The sequence below is a fragment of the Oreochromis niloticus genome, linkage group LG5, assembly GCF_001858045.2.
Source record: "Oreochromis niloticus isolate F11D_XX linkage group LG5, O_niloticus_UMD_NMBU, whole genome shotgun sequence".
NCBI classification, from domain to species: domain Eukaryota; kingdom Metazoa; phylum Chordata; class Actinopteri; order Cichliformes; family Cichlidae; genus Oreochromis; species Oreochromis niloticus.
In genome coordinates this window covers 14162646-14179890 of record NC_031970.2, presented here as the reverse complement: position 1 = coordinate 14179890, position 17245 = coordinate 14162646, and the positions used below count along the sequence as shown (strand labels likewise).

General features: G+C 37.5%; 1 long non-coding RNA gene across 1 annotated transcript; it reads left to right on the top strand.

The window, feature by feature from the left end:
* The first annotated feature begins 6069 nt into the window (after window positions 1–6069).
* On the top strand, window positions 6070–7659 carry LOC106098434 (uncharacterized). The gene is made up of 3 exons (XR_001224657.3): window positions 6070–6151; window positions 6232–6315; window positions 7456–7659. It is a non-coding gene; the product is annotated as an uncharacterized LOC106098434 (long non-coding RNA).
* Window positions 7660–17245: the final 9586 nt, after the last annotated feature.

Genomic DNA, 17245 nt, shown 5'->3' with positions numbered 1-17245 from the left:
CCAATAAACAAGTCTGTGTTTCTACAACAACATCAAACTGTAAGCTGATTTAAACACAACTTCTGTATTTAGTTTTTTAGTCTCATACGATGGTCAATCCAACTGCCACAAAGCCTCTCCCACAAAACGCCTTAATTATAATTATGATGATTATAAATCTACCTTTGTATATTTGGGTACTGTGCAATAAGAGCATATATTTTCAAATGAGTAATGATGGTATGTTTCTGTCATTGTGACTGGTTCTGCTACATATTGGTGGATATGCTGGCTGATCTTCATGGTGGCACACCGGGGGCATAGTTCCAGATTGGATGTGTTTCTAGAGCCAGAACTTTTTTAACATCTCAGATCTTTCAGGAAAGCACTTGTTACTGTGCTCAGCAGCCCACCCACTGCAAATTCTACTTTTTAAACTTTGCCTTAACTCATACAACACATTCCAAGTGTCTGGATGTGTTGCAAGTGGATTTTGTTACCTTTGGAAGGAGACAGATTAGCCCACAGACTGCTAACTGTAGTCTCCAGAGGAATCAAATGATACATGATGTAGCTGATATGTTCTGCTCCTTAGTATTTTCCTCGAATTGGCCTTCCTGGTAACCCCCCAGAGAAGTTACCAAGAAGGCTCCCATTCTGACTTTCTCAGTGTTGTAGGTAAAAGAGCACTGTTTACCTTTTAAATGAATACTAAATCATGTGTAGAGTCAAAGTAGAGATGATTTATCTCTGCAGGGAAAGCTAATTTCTCTCAGGGAACAATAACAAAAATAATATGATTGTAAGGAACGTACTTGATATATCTAAAAACAAAACAAAACAAAAAAACACATCACCTGGCAATAAAAACATAAAAAAAACATGATCAGTTTCATAAAATCGTTGCTTGTTTTTTCTTATCACCTCTGTCTTAATGATAATTGGAGGATTAAGAAATAAAAAGCACTAAACAGTCACAGCTGTTATTTTGTTGACCCCTAATATTCTCCTAGTGCGGAGGCCACCAGCAGACAGGCTGAAAGTTATTGGTAGTGTAATGTATTTATGCTGGGGAGAATGAAGGTATATGAATTTAATCTTGTTTCAGTGTTGTGTTCCACATATTAACTCAACACCCACTTGACAAATAACTTCTGCACTTCACAAATAAAACTGATTAGACTCAGTTTTCTCCTCCTCCATCGACATTGTCTGTGACCAACAATGTAAAATATGCACTTGATATCACAAGCGCATGTACACAACACTGAGACGCAAATAAGAAACACCAAAATCATTTAAAGGAATGCCAGGAAAGCTAATGAAACAAGGAACTTTCTGTTACGTAACTGAGCTCTTGTGTAGCCGCAGGCATTTGTTTACTTGAAATTCTGGCAGGAGCAATATGTTGATGCAGAACTTTATTTTGATACATACATACAACAAGCAGAGCCTGATGGCTGAGGTCATAAGCATAAACTCAATCCAATCAAACCTTTAACCATATGCACTTAAAGTACTTGAATATAAAAATGTAAGTACATTTACTCATATAATATTTATAAATATAGTCACATTATCATATGGATAAAACATAAACCAACATTTTATTGAAAACAAAGCAAAAACAAACAAAAAACCAATCTTTTGGTAGGTTAAGACTTCAGTACAGTATTTATATTTGGCTTGTGCACAGGTTGTAGAGTCAGATTTAGCAGTAGCTGTTGAGGATTGTCCCTTATTGTACCTTTATGTGCAGAAACAATGTCACATTGGTGTCAATAATTACTGTTATGGTAAACTGAGTGGTACTTGTATAGCAAGTTTCTACTCCTTAAAATCCAAAACACAAGCCTCAATCGTCTAATCACAGACATTTGTACAAGTGCTTTTTCTAAGTGCTTTTAATCTAACTTTCACATAGACACACTCTGATGGATGCTTTGGCTTCAGTATTTTGCCCAAGGATACTTTGACTTGGTGATTGGAGGTGCCACAGCGCAAACCACTGACCTTCCAATTGGTGGACACCTTGTGCTACCTTCTGACACCTGTGACAGCTCTCCACCTAATTTGCAACCAGAAAATCAGAACACACGTGAGGCTGCAAAATTCATAGTATCTGTTCTTTTGTGTTTACAGGAGTGGGACAAACGTGAGGTCACATTCACCTTTAGGCACTGCTGCAAGTGTAGAGTAGAGACCATAAATTGTATGCAGACACTGTCATGTCACTTGTTGATTTGTGAAGTCTTGTTTTCTGACTGAAACAATAATATTTTAGATGTTCACCATGTGGTTGTTTTTTAGCCATGATGAATTATTTGGATGAGAAACTGCAATGCTAAGTAATACGGTAATGCTTTGTCAGGAAACAACATCCTCGGTCTGTGGATGCATTTCACAGACAGGGTGGCTGTGGCTAGTGTTATGTAATATACAAATGGGTTACAAGAACTTAACTTAACCAAAACTGGAGCACAGACTTCCTGTTCCTGTATAATTAACCACATAATAATACATATCATTTGTTAGATAAAAGTGCTACAGATGGTACTAATGCAAGAAAAATGGTCCAAATGTTCAGTGTTTTGATTAGAAGAGGTAAATGGCAGCATATAGCTGTCAGCTTTAGCTACCTGTCAGTCAAAGTTGATAAAAGGTGTTATATATAAAATGAAATATCCCCTGTACAGTTCTTTTTGTTGTTGTCTTGTTTGTTTGTTTTGCTGTAAACAGATTTGTTTGCCATAAATTGTCGTATTTTAACATGGAGAGTCTATGTGGATTGACTTGGATCACTTAAGGAAGAAGTAACAGGTGTTTTGGCATTTTCATGTTAACCTCATTTTTCAGGCTGCTGCTTGGTAGAAACATACAGACAAATCTTGATACACTCAGTAAAGGTATAAAAACCTGTGCAAGTTATTGTAAGGGGTTTATGATTGAGGTAGTCTAACTATAGACAAAACAGCTCGCATGTGAAAAACAAATTTTAACGTGTGTGTGGATTGTGGTTTGGGACAGTCATTTTTCCACGCTGCTGATATAAAACCAAATGAAAACTCAGTAAACAGGAGTGGGGGAAAAAAGCAGTTCAGAAATGTTTTTATCTTCAGACGGCAATAAAGCTCCACTGTGGGAAAGAGACCTGAAATGTGAGTGGTTAGGTTTGGAAGCTACGGATGTTTTTGTAGAACTAATAAGACCACAAACACCAAGACAAACAAATCATTGACAAGAGGATGGTTTGGGATGACAAATTGCAGCGTTACTTGAATATTACCTATGAGTTAACGTTACTCTTCAGGCTAAGAGTTTTTTTTTTATTACATAAGGAAGTAAAAGTAAAAATAAGTCTTTCAAGTATTGCCAGTCTTAGTGTTGGTTGTCAGTATGGGAAACTGAGTGTATGACTGAAATTGTCAAACTGAACAGCAAGTGGTCTGGAATGTTAATTGGGTTAGTGTTTGGCCTCTACTTCTTCTTATGATGTGCTATCTGTTGCAAATGGCAGCTTGATTTGATTTAAATTGATATGAGAGTGCAAAGTGACTTGTTGGTCTGTTATAATGAAGCTGGTTAAGGATTGTTTTTGGTCTTTAATCTATCTTCACAGTCCTGACTGTATGCAAGTCTGAATGCTTGTGGTGGATTTGGCTTGCTTCTTGGACGATTCATTATTTTCTGTCTTCTGGTTACAGTGTAATGGCACTGACAAAGTGTTTAGGTCAAGAGCTGTAATTGGCTTTATGCACGAGACTATCCATTATACAACTCTCTAACCACAGTATTTACTGCTTTCTAGGCAGTAAAACTGAAATCCTCACTGAGACAGGGGGAAAAAAAGATGTATACACACAAACAGGTCAGCTCAGTTATGCTGGTGGATGGCTTTGTGGATAAGCCTCTCGAAATGAAAAAGCTAAACGTGCCCTCAAAACTTTGATTAATTTCAGACTAAAATTAAATCACAGCTGCCAATTAATAACAATGTTGTTGTTCAGAATACAGCGCTTATTTAACTTGCTTCAAACTACTATATATTAGAGTAATTTATGTAATGAGTAATTTATGTCTAATCTCTTGGGTTAGGATTAGCAATTTTTAATCATAAATATTTTAAATACTGAACCAAGTGAAAAGTGTTTGACTCACAGCTAGCAACATGAAATTTCAATTTAACTTCAGGGAAATTTGAAGTTGATATGCTTAAACGACACTCGTTTGTAGGTACTGTTCTGCACTGTGACGGCATTACATGTACCAACACACTTTTAAGCTCTAGCTCGCAGGTATACCATGTTTCTATTCCTATTCTCCTATTTTCCTTTCTTTTGTAATCCACATCTCCCTGATATGTGATGATCCTTTCCCCCTCAACAGGTTAGTAGGTCAGAACACTCATCACATCAGAGTGCACCCATTCTGTGCAGTTGTGTACACACACACAAACACACACACAGATGTCTGGTCTGATTACAGGTGACCTATATTGCTCTCTGTGATTCAGGGTGATGCTGTGATTTTCAGCACTCTCTGCTGTCACTCTGCTTTGTCTGTCTTTCTCAATTTCTTCTTCTGTTGACAGAAAACACATTCCTCTTATCTTTTTTCAAGCACAAAATGATGAATCGCCCAAACTCTTACATATATATATTTGAACCAGAAAAGACTGAACATTTTGTTTTGTCAAGCTTTGTTGAATCTAACAGGTTTTATAAAACTGAACCTAGATAACTACGCAAACATGATTGTGTCACATGATAATCTGATAATTAAGACCTATTTAAAACATTGTTTATTATTTTTAATGCACTGATATAGATCTCTTTCTAGCTTACCAAAACAACACCTTTCTTACATTTTCTTTTCCAATCGCTCAGCCAAGTAAAATGTGGCTTTCCTGCAGAGCTCTTTGTGGACCTAACCTCCTCATCCTGACTTCAGTAATACTTAAACAAACAAGTTATTGCCATCTAATATCTTGTTCGCAGCAGGGAGTGGGCAGAGGAGAGGGAGATTTTGCATGAGGGATTATGTATCCAGGGAGAAGCAAAGCAATTCTTTCTTCCTGTTTAGCCTGTTGTCATATCATATCAGCTCTTTAAGAAATAAAAATATTGACCCTTTTAAAAATGGCTTTTAAAAAAAAAAAAAAAGCTCTCTCAGTTATCTCTAGAAAATTCTTGCAGTAAAGTAAGCAAACAAAACCTCTTATTGACACATACAGCAATGCTAAATTTCAACACTAGACACCAGCAGGTCCAGAGCAACATATCGTTGCAGAGAGAGTAGCGGTTACACTCAGCTGAGCCTGTCTCTTTAAGAAAGAGGGGCCTTTAAGGTAGGGTAACCAGTACTTGGTTTTCAGGTACAGTAAAGGGTACTTGAGAAGCAGGCATGCTTCTCATTGAACACTTGCTTTGGTTTCTACTGTGGAAGAATCTGCAAAAGTTATATAATGAAGCTGGAAGACAAATACTGCTTGTTTACACTGCAGACACTAAGCAATATACCCTCTAAAGGCTTCAGTCTGTCTTTAGTTGTTACTGGGTTAGTCACCCAAAATAATGAAGCACCATACTGTGAATATGAATATTTGAAAGATGCCAAAGTTCTTTGTGGGGCTGCAAAGTCTGGAGTATAATTAATTGTTTGTGCATTTGGTAAAAATTGTTGTTTTAATTGGTGTTCAGTAGTCTGAGCATGTGGTTATAGCCACAGTGGAATACAGACCACTGCTGTTAATCAGTTTCTAGTACAGTGCAGAATAAAAGGCTAATTTGTTATCTTTACTGCCACTGTGCAGAAATTTGTTTAAACATAAAAATTTCTTTGTTATTGAGTTGATGTAGGCATTATGCATTATGCAAAGCTGAATATATACATTGTATAGTAAGTTCTCAAAGCTGTCCCTAGTGAGGTGTATGTCTTATACAGATTACAATAATGCTGCATTTGCAGCTATGAAACACTGTATGGTTTGTGTGTGTGTGTGTCTGTTTATTTCTTATATTTGGCTGATATTGGAAGTACATCTATTTTGACACTGCTCACTCAAACTGAACAGTTGATTGAATGTTTTACAGCCAGCACTCATATCATAGAGGCCCTGTTTACCCAGCGCATTCTTCCACCCACCTCAGCTGTCAGCAGACCAGCCGCACTGGTATAACTTTACACTCAGCTGACTGATGGCAAAATGAAACTGCCCATTTACTGCTCTCCTCTCTTCTCTTATTCATGTAGTTACACTGTTGAGGTGGATCATTTTCCTCAGCACACCCCCTCGCTTGTCCTACTTGCCCTGTCAACTTCTGTTAAGGATAGCAGGTAACTGAAACTGTCTGAAAACGTGACAGCATGGTTAAAGGCCTCCAGCTCCTGTTTCTAAATATGCTGAATAATGATTTTCAAATGAGAAATTTTTGTTTTGACTTTGTTTCAAACTGACTGGGGTTGGCGATCACTTAGCTTTAACATCACTCTGGGTTCTTGGCTAGCTTAGCTTTAGCATGCTATCTGTGCAGATAGCATGCTAAAGTTGTGTTGACAGCATAATGCAGTTGTTTCTGTCCTGGATGTTGTTTCCACTTTATCATCCCACTATTGCTCTTTTGCGCAGTAAAAATAAAAGTAATGTCTTTATCAACACTACAAACTGCACCACTATTTTCCTTATTACCCTGTTGCTATTCGTCATATCTTTTTTCACTGCTTTAGGGGTCATAAAATGTTTAAACTGAAACCAGTTGTTGAATCAGTGTCTTTGTGGCACATTTGCACTGTTGCATCCATAAAACCATAAATACTCTAATAACAACTAGATGAAGTCTGAAATGCTGTAAAATGTAAAAAAGCAAAGCTAAGAAGGGGTAAGCATTTTTTACATTCATTCCATCTTCTATCCAGTTGCACTCACAGTTACGCTATGTTGTATTTGCAACTTACAGTAAATCTACACCCATACATTTTTGTTCACTGGAGAGCCTCTTTTCAGCCACAACATCAACAGCATATACCTAATATTGTCTTGGAAACACTTTGCTAAGAGGCTGCAGATCTTTTGGGTCCTTTGGGTTGTATGGTTGGGCCTCAGTCTTGTTATGGCACATCCTAAGGATGCTGATTAGTTTGGGATCTAGGGAGTTTTGAGGCCGGTCCCTGCCTTGGGCTCATTGTTATATTGCAGTGTGGGGAAATTTTCCTTGTCTTTAGGAAGTGTAGTTACCTTGGGAGTAGACTGGACAGAGGTACCTGTTCTGGAACTATAGTTTGGTGCGTGATACATCTGAAACATACACAGGTATGATGGGACCCAAGGCTTTATAACTGAAGACTTTATCATATTGAGACAATAAATGTTACTCACTTCACTTGTCTGTTGGTTTTTAATGTTGTGGCTTATTAGTGTAACTGCAACATCAAAGTATTCAGCTCTCTAAAATATCACTAATTCTAATTTTTTTTCAGACAGCAGCTGCAACAGCTACTGCATATCCTGACCCATAAGATTAAACCCAGCCGAGATGAAAAGATGTAAAGACACACTACAGCACTTTTTTGCCATCTGTTTTACTAATACATTATACTTGTATTTAATTTATGGATTCCTGGTGTTAAGGCCAGTGCACATGTTGATAAAGGTGTGCAGGTGTGATCAGTGGATTTTTGACATAAATTAGAGCACTTGTATGAGACATATTCCTGTGCTCTTTAGTTAACATGCAGGATTTTACTTTTCACTTATTGGTGCTGTCTTTGAGCTCTAGTCTTAAATTTATATCTTGGGTTAGTTGGCTGCATTCTGTGACTTTGCTGATTCAGGAAGACAGAACACAGTGACCTGGCACTTGGTTTGTGCACTTGTATGTTTCTCTGTGTTAGATACATTGTAAGATAGAAACTGTGCGGTTGGTGTAACTCTTTGGCTCTTAATTTTGCTCCATGAAGGCTTATAGTTGTGACACTTTTGTTGTGTCCTCAAATAAAACTGAGTTGAAGTGTTTTGTTTGCTAAAGTTGTAATCTATTCTGTTCATTATATCTGCAATTAAAAACATGCAACATAGATGTTTGCCAGAACAAATTCTGAATAAATTAGACTAAATTAGACAGAATGTGTTTGGATGAAGCAGAGCAAGTCAGTTCCTATTGTCTGCATCTATCAGACTGAAAAACACAAGGACGGGAGCTAGAAGAAAATAATGACGAGGAAAACAAATCCACAGAGGAAAAACTGAACAAGAAATCATGTAGATATTGAAAGTACTACTAGAACAACTGGAAGTAAGCAACAGATGCTTTACTTATTCCAAGTTAAAGGGACAGGGATGAGATCATGTTATAAAAAATGAGGTTGTCAAAGTCTGAAGAGGATTCTGCATTTATTCAGAGGCTGCCTTGTATTACAAATAAAATTGTTTTTAAAAACTCAATCTGGCTTGGTAATGTCACAGTGTTGTGATGAGGGACTTAGATGCAGATCACTGCAGGCAAAAATCTAGACAAAAAGTGAGCCATGAGCAAAAAACACAAAGGGCATCTGGACTGGTATACTGGGACACATCGCTGGGCTGATGTGTTGATATAATTTTATTTTATTATCATAACTATTTTCTTCTTGTCAATATAATTATGCTGGCAGTGGGCCATGTTGAAGGGCTGCTGTGCATGGCTCTGAAAAAGCTGGGGCAGAAAAGCTAAGAGAGAAAATGAAAAAGAAACTAGAAATAAATACAGCAAAATGTGTCAAATTAACCAACATGTCGGAGCAGCTGCAGCTTCTGCTGATCCATGAACAATAGTACCTGCAAAAACTAGTAAAATTAGTGAAATTATTCCTATTATATATTGTGATTATGTGACTTATTATGCTATTTCTGTGTTTTCCATATACTACTGCACTGTTTTGACCAATCATTGTGGGCCATTTGGACCACAAATGCCAGGGCTGAATGTTTTGTCCTGGTCCAGACCTGATGCAATGCAACACCTTAACAAAGTACACAGGGCGTACTGAACTAAGGGTACAAGACATCGGTACAGAGAATCAGGAAAATACAATTTAAAGTAGGAGCTAAGAAAAAAATGGTAAAGAAAGGAGGCACCGAAATAAGAAGGACGTAGACCAGAAACAGCTTAGAAGAGCTTAGAAAGAAAGTGACCGGACTTCTTTCTGTCTTTCTTTCATGAAGACCTTTCATCTCTCATCCAAGAGCCTATTTATTTAAAAATTTGGCACTGAAAAAAATAAAGAGTGATAAAGAAAACAGGTCAGAGAGTTCAACATGATATTATGCTTTGTATGTTTAAATGAGAAATGCAGATATGTCCTTAATGCCAGTGCACTTTTTTTTCTCCACACATTCTTTCCCACTCTCTTCAGTATGCATTCTCACCCCCCAGCTGTGGTCAGTAACGATCAGTTACACTGATGTTTGTGTCTGTGTGTGTTCTGTGTTGTGAAGCTTGACTCACATATCTTTAATACATTTATAGACATGACATTGGGGCTGTCAGCTTGACCTAAAACTCATATATGATTGTAATTCCCATGTCCCATGTCCCCAGGAGATGACTGAACAAAGAGAGGATCCAATTTCTGTATGTTATCTCAGAACCTGGACTGTCTCCAAGACCAATAGACTACATTAAGATCCACAGCACCATTCTCTGGATTTAGACCACTGTGCTACTTCAAATGTTTTGAATAAAATAAAGGAGAATATAACTGAACTTCAACACTATTGTAACAAATTTCACCTGAGGATTTACTTTAGGTTATGCACAGTATGGGTATTTCTGAGACAAAAACAAAGCAATTTTCACCTCAGCAGGGGTGACTCATGAGGACAGAAATTCATCTGCAGCTGTTCCAAGATGAAGTGTAATGTATTGTACATGCCACCTCAAACAGTGCATCACACAGTCACATTATAACAAGTCAAAGAAGAAAGGGTCATATATGCGTGCGTGTGTGTGTGTGTGTGTGTGTGTGTGTGTGTGTGTGTGTGTGTGTGTGTGCGCGTGCGTGTGTGTGCGATCCTGCACTTTGTCATCCTCTATGTCTGGTTTGTTGGCCAACAGTTGCTTGTCTGTCTGGAACTGGAAGTTCCACAGGAGCTTCACTGTTGCTCTAAACCACCTTTGGTGGTATCTTTTCTGTCACTTCTAATCTATATGCGGCACAGATGTTTCTGTACTCTAAGTGCATTATTCTTATATGCTTCAATAAGACAGTCATAGTCCGTGTTTCATAGAAACACCAGCTCATCAGCTTTAATGACTATCAGCCCATAGCCCTTATTCATCAAAACTTTCATCACATCCTCCCTGCCTGTCACCATGGACCCTCTACTATTTGCATACCGCCCCAGCAAATCAACAGATGACACCATTGTCCACTTGCTGCTCTCCATTTTTGCCCACTTGGACACAATGAAAGGGGCTTATTCTAGACTGCTATTAATAGATTACAGTTCAGTATTTAACATGATATTTCCCTTCAGGCTGGCAAATAACTGAGTGACCTTAGCTTGGAGATCCCATGTAGGTGGATCCTAAGTTTCCAGACTTGGTGATCATACTGGCTGACCACCTAGTGGCTTCTCACCTTCAGCACTATACTCCCCCAAGATTTGGAGTTGAGCTTTCTTCTGTACTCCCTCTCCCTATGACTGTGTGGCTGCCTCATGACCATCTGAAAGGGGAGCTGCACCTGATGGACCACTTGACCTTCAGCAGGATAATCCATTCACCTGAGAGAAGTGCCAACCCCAGCCTTCACAATGAGCAGGTCATATACATTGAATGAACCAAATCAGGCAGGCGGATCATAAGGGATTCCATTCACTCTAACAGAAGACTGTTCTTTATGCTCCCATCAGGGAGACACTACCATGTGTTGGCTATGAAGACAGTAAGAAGGAAGTAATGAGGAGGGGCTTGTACTCCTAAACCATCAGGGCAAGTCCACCTGACCCACTATCTACGACTAGTCAGCTACTCTATTACTAAGTCCTTGACTATAGTGTTGATACTAGTTAGTTAAGTTAGTGAATATTTGAATAAATAACTAAATAAATGAAATTCATCTCCATTTGTCTTCTTCAGTGTCTTCTTTATTTGTGTACAGGTGAACTTTTACATATGCATTTAAATGTACTTTATATTTATACAATGATATATGTGGCAAATAAATCTGAATTTGAAAAAAAATGTTGAAAAAGAATAACATGGTCTCTATTCACATCCTTTATACAAAATCTATGGTTTCATCCCAAGAAAGCTGTGTTCAACACATTTTAACAAACACTTCATTCACGAGGTACCTCGAGAACAATGAAAACTGTCATCTGAGTAGAATTTTCATTAGATCCCACAAAAGTAGTCGAGTCAGGAACACATTTTTAGCTTGAGGTGGTCTCTGCACAGTTTTTACAACACACACTGTGTTCTTTCAAACATAATGTTGGACAACAGAATGAATGTATAAGTATTACCTTCCCTCATATTTCAAAAAAAGAGCTCAACTTTAGGGAATAACCCACACTTGGTATCATGGGAAAAAGCAAAATGTAAGGACTTTGATACCCTCAACTGAAACTTGACGATGGTATTTCTTCACCTGCATTGCATGCATGTTAGTCTTTTATTCCAGTATAAAAGGCAACGGGTAAGATACAAACTAATTTCCCATGCAATCCACTAGAGAAGCAATGAATGTTGCCATATTGCCTGAAAAAGTAAATGAAAGTATTTTTGGTTGTTTTGTTTTGTCTTCTCTTGTAAGTTTTAGTCTGACCTATAGGTGAAATAAACAAAAAAGCTTTGACTCCACTAAGGACACTGAGAGATAGCTCTAAATCAGCTCTAAATTCATCTTGCACTGTACCAAGAACCTAAGGGCATTGGGTTGAACACTCTGTAAAGGTTCTGATGAAAGGTTGCTCTGCTGTGAGATTAATGGCTTTTATGGTCAGCCCATATTATTCTGCCTCAGCAAGAGCTAGGCTATTTAAAAAAAAAAAATGTTTTTTTTTTACTGAAAAAAACAAACAAACAAACAAACTGGAAAGTGTTAGTTCAATTCTGGCAATTAGAGAGGTCAGGATTTATCCTGGGCATTAAACTCTGGCTCACAGCCAATTTTACCAGTTTCTACCAGAGTTTGGGTTTAGGTCAGAGGAAGCCAAGTCAGCACAAACCTCTTTTAGCAATACTTTTTTCACGATTATTTTCCCAAATAACTTGGTAGATAAGCTATTCTCTTGAGATTTAGTGTTACTCAAAAAAACAATCGAACAATGCAAAATGGAAAGACTTTATGCCCTTTCTACATGTAGATGCAAGACCTTGTATGAACTGAGGATGAGAGATGTGTGACGGTTTTGGCCTTACTGCTGTAGACTGTTGTTGACTCTTGTGAAAGCACAATGGGACACAGTACTGTGCCAGCTTGGCAACCTGCTAATTTGATCAGACTTCGGCAGGTGTTAAATTATATGACAGTCATGTGTGGGGGTGAGACTGTGTGAAAGAAACTTTCAGAGTGAGCTAGAGGTGAAAAAAAGAGAAAGAAAGGGATGAACTGCTGACAAGTGCTAGCTGTTTCTAAGTGATCCAACTGGCTGTGATGATGTTATCTCATATTCTGTTCAAGGACGGTCATAGAAACACACGGCAGTAACGAGTAACATGATCTTCCAGAATGCTAGTTAAATAGTTCACTCATTTGTTATTTAGTTCTGAGAAGCAACTATATCATGTGTCTGTTGTATAGAAATAGCCCAATGAATGAAAGAAAAACTAGAATAAAAAGGATTTTACATGCTGCAATTATTTTCTCACCAATAGGAGACAGAAGTTGGAATCACTTGATTTAAATTTTAACTGGCATAATTCTCTTCTGGCATAATTGTCAGTCAGCATGGAAGCTGAGGTTGCAGAGGTTTAAAATGTTATGTTTTAGTCAATCTATCATATCTAATAACCTTTTTTTCCCCCCTCAAGGAGATAGTGACTATTAACAAAAACAAAGCATTTGAGCACTTTAAAGCTTCAGAAAAGGAATATACATATATATATATAATGATAGTAAAGGGGGGAAAAGCAATTAAATTTACCAAAAAGATTTAAATAAATAAAGGAATTAAATAATAATGACGACATGTTGAGTGACAGGGAGTGAAAAGAGGTGACTGGAGGAGAAGTGCTCAGTGCATCACAGTGTATCACATGATGTCCTGCAGTAGTCTGAGCTGGTAACACTAGATCTAAGAGATGGTTCAGGGTCACCTTATCCAGTCCTAACTATAAGCCTCATCGAAAAGGAAAGTTTTGAGTCTAATCTTAAAAGTAGAGCGGGTGCCTGTTTCCTGAATCCAAACTGGGTGCTGGTTGCACAGGAGAGGGGCCTAAAAGCTGAAGGTTCTGCCTCCCATTCTACTTTTAGAAACTCTAGAAACCACAGGTCTTCGAGTGAAGTGCTCTTTCAAGATAATATGGTACTATGAGGTCTTAAAAATATGATGGGGTCTGATTATTCAAGACTTTGTATGTGGGGAGGAAGATTATAGATTTGACTCTGGATTTAACAGTCAACTGGAGGCTTTTCAAGGAACTATTAAAGCGGCCTGATAATAATAAATTACAATAGTTCAACCTAAAAGTAATAAATACATAAACTAGAGTTTCAGCATCACCTCGATATAGGATTTTACTAATTTTAGACATTGTGCAGATAAAAGAAAGCACCTGTGCCTGTTTCTGTATTCTATTTAGATGTCATTTGGTACAATAATAATCTGAATCAAATAGAAATTATGTTACAGCACTTTCAGAAAGACATCTAGTGTGCTGGAATTGTTTTTCCAGTGTTTCCAGTGTGTCATCCACTACTGGAAAATCAAATGCTAAGAAATGGTCAGGAAAGTCTTCAGTCTTTAGTTTCTATGCCACCTATCAGGACAAGATCCCCCAATGAGGCTGCAACTCTTCTACGTCCTCCTGAAGTGTGGAAACACTACAGTGAAGAATACATCTGTTAAGAGGAAGAACTAAAATTAAAAAGTTTATAAAAAATCCAAGTCACATAACAGTTTGGGTCTAGAGAAAAGGTCAAAAGTGAAGAACTAAACTCAGGTATGATAAAGTATCATAACAAGCCTATAAATTCATTGTAATGGTTGGGCTGGGTCCTATCTCAGCTGTCACAGGGCAAGAGGCAGGGTACACCCTGGTCACCATTCGAATATTAAACATTATATTATATTATACATAAACTTTATATTCCAGACAACGCCCTATGATGTACCACAGTCAGGGCATTTCCACTAGCACTTTCTTTACTGAAATGTGCTGCTTGTCTTCTCTTCATTCCTGTATTGACATCACCCTGGGAGCATATACAAATCTTGGCAGAAATTATGGACTCCCCACACTTGGAGGATGTTCATTTAGCTGTTTTACTTCGAAGCAAAAAAATAAGAAATCATAGACATTACACTAAACAGTTTTTACTTCTATGCTTTTCTTTTCTAAGCATCTGTTTTGTTTGAACTTGCTTCAAACAGCTGAAAAAAAACAACACCTTTTGCCAAACTTCAATTTCCTTTGTGAAGGATCGAAAAGATTTCTATAATCCTTTCAATCCTTTCAATTGTATAATCCTTTGTTTTAACTGACAGCTGTCTTGTTCCTTTTAGTCAGCCAGGTGCAAGATCTCATTATGGCCTGGAAACAGTCTTTTAAAGACAGACTATTTCGTGGGTAAAATTAATGTATTTTAAACTGCTAGAAAAAAAATATATATATATATCATTTAAATGACAAGCTATGCATTTCCAAGATCAAAACTTGATTCCACTGTTTATAATCAATATTATTGCTGGGTGTTACTGAAGATCTGAAGCTTGTCTGGGGTGGGCACAAAGCCTGCTAATCCCCCTGCCTGCTGCAAATCATCTGTGGAATGCTATGATGACAGACGGCACCATATGCTAGTCAGAAGGTTATCTAAACCACAGTCTATAGTAAGTAGCAAATTTCAGTACTAAGCACCATGTGGTATATTTGCACTTTAAAACTGGTAATTTTATTTATAGTTAAATATATATATTATATTATTATAATATATGTTGTTTCTTTTCATCAGTGGCTTCAGGTAACTGTTGTTGTGACGTGGCACTATATAAATAAAATTGAAGTGACTTGAATTAACATACAAACAAAAGGAATTATTTGACTTTGAAGTACTCAAAGGTTTTGAGATATACAATAACAATACAACATGCCATTCATTGTGCGCTCATTCTGAGCAGCTGGTTATTAGTTTCAAAGCAAGAAACGTGGGAAGATATGAAAACAGCAGAAAATATGCATTACTTGTTTTGAAATGTGGTCAATATTTGTGCTACTTTCCTTCAGCAGTGCAGTGGAGAAAACCTTTATAACATTAGATCTGAGATAGCTGTTCTTACCAACATATGATTATGTTTTAAAGATAAATAGTCTCTAGCAGCATTTTTTTTGCAAAACGTCAGTGGTCTCAGACGAGAGTCGATCCAAGTCTCCTGGCTGAACAAAAGTTCTGTAAAGGAGGAACTAGCTACATATATATTAACTACCTACATTACTGTTTACGCAAAAGACTTGGTCTGCACTGAAAGCCAGTCCTGAAATTTTTGGGGGTAGTAATCAGTGGTTCCCAACCACAGACTGGAAACAGTGAGACAGAGACCAGGAAGCAATATCACCACAAGCTCAATTCTGAGGTTTTCTTTCTTTCCAGCTACTGTAATTTGTAACCTACAGATTATATCAATAGGGTCATGAAGGACAGTTTCATTACTTCACACACAACAAAACTCAGCTTTAAATATTAGCGATATGAACAAGGGTATATTGTATTGATTTTTTTTTTCTTTCATACAATTCTGTTGTATCAAAACACAGCACAGTGGCTCCTTTTGGGGGTTGTTCTCTGTAGGGTAAACACACTATGAAAGCTCAACAATGCAAACCTTTCTAACATGTTCCTGTTTCAGATTTATTCTTATATAAAAGAGAATACCAAGAGCATTCAACCCGGAATGCCGAGCTAAAATCATTTACAGTATTTTTATGACTGCTTTGTACTTTCTGGGAAATTCCACAGACATACAAACAGCTATAAAACATCAATAAAATTAAAAAAAAATCTGTGTAAATTTCATTCTCTTTTCTATCTTAGATTTAAGTTTAACATCAGAGTATGTTAGAGTATGTTGCTGTACATCAAGTCTTTTGAGGCCCTTGCACAGGTAACACTATTATCTATCTAAACTCACACAAATTTGAAATGGCTTTGAAACCTATCCTTACCCAAACAAGGATCAGATGTTGCTTCTCAGCCATTGATTTTCCCACACAAAATACACAAAGCTGTACTAAGTAAGCCAATTCATTTCTTTATTCATACTCAAAGAGCGAGACAGTTACGTAGGCTTAAGGATTAATAAAACAATTGACCTACTTTTATTCCTGTAACCTGGGAAGACATAAATGGATGATACCCAGCAAATAATCTGAGCAGCAAATAATTTTAAAACCTTTGCTTGTTTGTACGACTTTGACATCTCTGGAGAATTAGAAACTGTTTACCAGTCATGGATCACCAATTTCTATCTCTACCTGTGGAGGCTAGCATTGGCCCCAGTGACTACTGGGGTCCTTGCTAGCCTGCGGTCTGTGGACATAATGACTGGAATGTGTTACCCATGCAGTGATGACAGCTTAAATGCACTGACACACACACACACACGCGCACACACACACACACACATGCACACACACACATTCTAAGATGTCAGTAACACCAGACGGACATGAGATCCTTAAATGTTCTGGTAGTTTTCCACGTCAGTCAAAAACACCATGACTAATATAATTTCCTGAATGTTTGTGAATAATTGAGTTATTAGGCCTTAAACAGAAGTATTTGATTGATTGACTGATTGATAGCTGTTCACCCTATTGCACTTGAAAACTAAGCTGCTTCTCTCTCTCTCTCTCTCTCTCTCTCTCTCTCTCATTTGACCCTTATTTTATTTGGCTCTAACATCTGGTAAGTTAGCAGTTTCAAAATATTATATAAGCACTTTTCGCATGGCATGGCACTACATTTCTGCTGGCTGCTTCTGCTGCTATGTTAATAATCCAAAAAATGTGGTCTAAAGGGCAAAACAGGAAGTGTGCACTGTTTTACTGTGTGATTTTCTGGG